Genomic DNA, 6,000 nt, shown 5'->3' with positions numbered 1-6,000 from the left:
TTAGTCACCTCAAAAAGTGGTGTTTCCAAGGTGAACGAAAATTCAACTTAGAAGGTTCCTCCTAGGATAGACAACCTTCCCTTTTGATGTCAAACTCTCTTCCCCATCTTCTCTCACCTTTTTCCTTTCCAGTTTTAGTAATGTGTAAGAGTTTGGGAAGAGCAACCAATGGGAACTCTCACCTCACCCAAGGGGTTGGGAAGTGTGTGAGAGGCCTTCTTAGGCAAGAATTGGAGACTTAGTGAGTAATCATCCACTCTCCATGGTTGGAGATTATGCACTTGCTTTGAAAATTTAGTGGTAGGATAGAATTTTTGGGAAAGACTGGTGGAAAAAGTTAGTGTGGATTTGGGCAGCTCATCCCCAACTATATCTAACATACCTATTGGCAGATTAAGGTTGGTTATAATTCTCTTTTGCTTATGTTGTTTAAGTTGTTTTTTTTTTGAAAGGAAGAAATGCTTGTTGAAGAGTTGTGTGCATGTAAATTTGTTGTAGGAGGAAAATGTAAGTTTTCATTCTATGTTTCTTTTGTTTTGAGTTCTTGTGTTGGGAGTGTCCAGGACCTCCTACTCTTGGGAGAGTAGGATGGTCTTGGGGTGGAAGGAGTATGACAGCCTTGGGTGAGAGGCTCTCCTTATGGAGAGTGATCTCAAGGGTGTCCTTTGTGACCCTTGCTGCATAGCCTTGTGTATGCATTTGGGGGTCATAAGGGGAGAAAATATGGCCTTTGAGCCTTTGGGGGGCATAAGGTAGGGAGGTGTATTTTATTGCATTTGTATTGCCATGAGGTGGCTTGAGTTGTAATTTGGCTTGCAATCTCCCCAATGGTACTTGGTCCACTTCCACCCATGGAATGATCATCACAAAGTGTGGTGAAAGTGTAGCTTGGGATGGGAAGATGTTTGTTGAGTGTATGCCTATATGTTGTGTTGTTTGCTTGTTTGTAACCCGTCTAGTGCTTGGTTCTCCAAGCTCGGGGGTGGCTTCTAGTAAGCCTAGGCTGGGAGGTGAGCTCTCCATGGTCAAAGTTGTGTTCTATTGCAGGTTGCTTGGGATGGGAAAAGAAAGATTAAAGAGCTTGGTTGTTGTTTTATGTTGCAGAAAAGTTTAAAAGACAAATGTATTTATTATGGAAGTTGTAAAGAAAAATGTGAGCTATGTTGTATTTAATTACAAAAAAAAAAGGTGTATTTGTGTTATTCAAAATTCCTTTTGAAGGGAAATATTGTTGGGTTTTCAAACCCATTTGTATTCACATTTACTTGTATCTACATTCGCTAAGAAATATATATATCTTTCCTACTCTAGTTAGTTTTGCAAAAGAAAGAAGCAATGTATTAGATTGTATTTAAATCTTCATGTTTTACAAAAAAAAAGGAGAAGTAAATGCATTTTTATGAATTCTGCAAGTAAATGAAATTTATTACTACATGTTCTTTATGTTAATATGCTGCTGCAAATAAATAAATCAGTCATGTATTTCTCCATGTATAGCAGAAATAAAACCTTACTATAGTAGTCTATTTCTTTTCAAAAAAATAACATTTAGTTTTAGATTTATTTTGTTACCAAAAAGATTATATTTTTAGTTGCTATTAGAATGCATTGTAGTTATTGTTATAGAATGTTAGTTTTAAATAATAAAAAAAAGGAATATACAACATATGTGACTTCAACCCTATTTAGAAAATAAAAGAATATGTTTTCCTCATTATTCAATCTGCAACAAGTATTAGAAAATTCTTTGCATGCATTAAAAAAAAAAGAATATGCCCAAATGAGTTATAAATGGTAATACACAAATATATATATATATATATATATATATATATATATATATATATTTTATTCTTTATTTTGAAAATCTGTTTATATAAAAAAAAAAACAGTGAGGTATTTACAGTTTAAATAATACAAAAGAAAGAGAAAATTAATCATCTTGTTAAATAAGTCATTCAAACAAATATATATATATATATATATATATATATATATATATATATATTTGTATATTTATAAATATATATATATTATTCATTTTAAGTGAAGTCTGCAAACCTCAAAATAAGACTATATGCATTTTCCTATCGATATATATATATATAGTAAGTATTTCGCATCTTTTTTTTTATATATCAAAAAAGAGGGTTTAAAAAATATATATATATTGAAAACGGAACGGGGGCCGCAGCCTTGGGCGGCGGCGCCCATAGCCTGTGGGAGCCCGTAGATGTGGGTGGCGTCGTCCACAGACTGCGGAACCCGCAGACTGTGGGCGGTGACGTCCGCAGCCTGCGGGGGCCGCAGACTGTGGGCGGCGACGTCCGCAGCCTGCGGGTGCCGCAGACTGTGGGCGGCGACGTCCGCAGCCTGTGGAAGCTGCAGCCCGCGGTGCCCCGCACTGCCTCCTCCCATGCCGTGAGCATAGGTAAACCCCGCCGCTCGTCACTCTCCCTTCCTCCGCTCCCTCTCCCTTCCTCCACCAAGGTAAAACAAACAACAAAAAAAAAGAAATGCCTCCGGTTCGGCCCTGTGCGCCGCCTCCCATGGCCGTCGTCCAACCTTCACCTGCACACACACACACACTCACAAGCCCTAACCCAATTTTTGGGTTAGGGCAAAATGATATTAGTTTTTAAAAAAAAAGATGTGTATGTTATATCACACTAGCCCTAACCCTAGTTTCGGGTTAGGGCATACATACTTAGAATTTTGAAATAAGGTATGTGTGTGAGTGGGATGTTTAAAAAGGGGTTCAACAATATAATAAAATAAAAACCCCTCCCTCCATTTGAATATATTTATAAGCATGTGTATAAGTTTATAGGTAATATATATATATATATATATATATATATATATATATATATAAGTGGGTTTATTTCTTTATTTATTGGAATCAAATAGTTATTTGTAAAATAAGAATTATTCTTTTAAATTTAAACATTAGATAGGATCAACCCTTAGGTAAACATAACGATTTATGTAGTGCCCTGTTGGTCCATTTATCTTGAAATTTATAGGGCTCTTCTTCATTTATGAATATTTTACTTAGTGGGTTAATTTAATCAAGGAGTTAGGGGAAATTAAATTTAGACCCTAGGTAGTTAAAGGACTTTAAGAGATTATTGATCGACTAAATTAAAGATCACGTATTATGTTTGAGATTTATTGCTAAGGGAAAATTAATTATTTAATAATGGGGATTAGCGATAACTTCTTGGAGAAATATTTAGCTCGCTTATAACTCGTATTAATCATCGCTTAATTAATTTAATTGTTTGATACACTCAAAATATAGTTAAGACCAAACTAGTTGCATTAATTTAATTAAGGTAGTCGTACTAAGTTAAGTATTTTTTAAAAAAAATTATTCCGTTCGTGCCCAAAAGTTTGGGCATGACATAAATAAATTTTCAAACTTATTCTCAGACCACCGAAAGCAAATGCAAGAAAGTAAAATGCAGAAACATAAGATAATCAACCACAAAATCATAACACCGGGATTTTTATGTGGAAACCTAGAAAGGGAAAAACCACGATGGGATTGGAACCCACAATATTCATATACTATGATCAGAAGTACATAAATATTACATAAGGGGAATGCACATGTATTTAGGCACACTGCCTAGAACCAAAGGTTCAATTACAATATGGAAGTCTCATTAACTTACAGATCATTTGTAAAGATAACTACAATGATTGAACTCCAAAATAAAATAAAATAATGCCTTGATGAGTTCCAGCTAAAAGCAAAAAGTATGACTGTAACACCTCTGCAACTCTACCCTATTATGCTTCTCAGTTAGCTATCGGATCAAGAATGCACACGTGAAATTGCACCAAATAGGTTTCTCGATAACCACTCGCTCATATCATACCCAAAAAGATCTCCTACATCAGTCATATATATCTGCAATCACAAAATGAAACATTCATCAAGTCGGCCAACCATAATATGCAATGTAACGTGTAACCGGGTGTTGGCTTAGACTGGATCACTACAACATATGTGGATCAATCAAATGATGTCTAAATCATTTCTACATGTCGGCCCTATCATCCCATGCATGAATCTAATGACTGCAATCACCATAAAGATTCCAGACCAAAAGTGCTTTGCTTATCCTGACATATCGGTGGCAGATTGTCGAACCACTTTCTCTATCGGTCACCAAAAATTATAACTACCGGATAGAATTTCCAAGGAGAGTTACCATGAATGAAAACCCTAATCCATTATCCATGCACTAGAATCCATCAGATGAGTGTCAATTCCCAAAAATCTCCCCGTTTGGCATTGATGGGAACACTCGTGAAAAATAACTGAGTGTTGAGTTAGCCTGTATACCGGATCAAAATTTCTAAGGTTCCCCCTTAGACCAAAAACTCAAAAAACTTGTATCAACCAAAAACTTGTATCATTCTCTATACATTTTTCACTCTACTCTCCCTCTTTGACAGCAAATCCAAAGATGGTCTTCAAGATATCTTCAAAAATGGTCTTCAAAAATCTGAAGTGTGTGCCCCACCCATTCTTCAAGTTGTCCAAAATTGTGATGAAAGTACTGAAAACATAATCATATATCTCTACATCTTTCAATTTGTCATAATTGGTTGTGCCATTGTCTTCATGCAACCAATGGAGATTTGTGGGAAAATCCTTTTTCCCTTGTCCTTTGGTATGTTAATTGTTGTTATTACCGAGAGATCATCATTTTTATGCTTTCCCTTATTGACCTCTTTGCCCTTATCCTGTACCTTGTCCTTCTCTGCTTCTTCATTACCTGCATCCTTTTCCAGTTCCCGCTCGGTATGAACTTCTTCTTTATCGTTTTCTTTTTCTTCAACCTGTGCACCGGTGTCACCACTTCCTTAGGGATCCTTTCCCTATTCCTCATTTTGCCTTGGAAAATTTTGAAGAAACTCCATATGGTAGATGTCTAATTCTCTCTATTTTCCAATCTTTGCAAATCTTGTTTTATCTGAGTAGCTACCGATAAGTCATATGCCCATAGGACCCTACCTATCCCAGGGATTTCATTCATGAAGTACGGTGCTAGATAGATAATCAATGAACCGAATTTGAAAATATTCTTCTTGTTTGTTTTGATTTTCTTCAAAATGCTCAGGAGCTCTTCAAGAAGCACTATGCACAAGTCATACTGCATATCCTCTTTCACCATCTGATAAGTTGCATATATTGCGATATCAGAGACCGAATTCAATCTGCTAGACTGATAAACTTTGTACCCAATGATAATTGATGAAAATTTGACATCATGCTCTAAGATATCATCAATCATCATCGATCTGCTATAAAATTGAGCACCAGTTAGTTTTGTGATGGTTGGATTTGTTACCTTCCTCAAATTAGCTTTTCCTTTGGTTTGATGCAGACATGTGACTACATGAATGGCTTGCTTGGTCATCTTCTAGGTTTTTTCCAACCATATGAATTCATCGTGGACACGAATCAAAATGTATCTTACCCATTCATCTTCATCGAATGTTGGAAAATGAAAAAATTGTGTGAAACCCTTCTTCTGTAACTGTGCATATTTCGGTTTGGGGTTTCCAAATTCATCCATTATGTGGTCAGTATACAAGTTTAAGATATCCTTATTTCCAGTTTCCTCAATTGTGCAGTGAATGTATTCCCTAATATCATCAACGTGCAAAACTCTGTATGGCACAGATGAAAAAACATCATTGGGATTGTCCTCAAAAGATTTAAATGGATATCTTTTGAATTGTGGTCTTCCTCGCTCAGAAATTTCTACTACTAAAGGTATATTAACAAAAGAAGACACTGTTTCAAGAAATTTTAGGGTTCAAAGGATGAACACGCTTCTATAAATACCTTTTTCTTCTATTGGATGCACAAGAACTCCTTGTCGAATCACCTCAAGCCTTCTAATCGCCTTGAAATTTGGTTCGGCTCGCTCTACAGCTTTAACTCTTCACTCGCAATGTGAGAAATGATTCACATTT

This window comes from Cryptomeria japonica, chromosome 8 (genome assembly GCF_030272615.1).
Source record: "Cryptomeria japonica chromosome 8, Sugi_1.0, whole genome shotgun sequence".
In the NCBI taxonomy this organism is placed as follows: domain Eukaryota; kingdom Viridiplantae; phylum Streptophyta; class Pinopsida; order Cupressales; family Cupressaceae; genus Cryptomeria; species Cryptomeria japonica.
The sequence above is the reverse complement of the archived record's forward strand: the minus strand, read 5'-3'. Positions refer to the sequence as shown.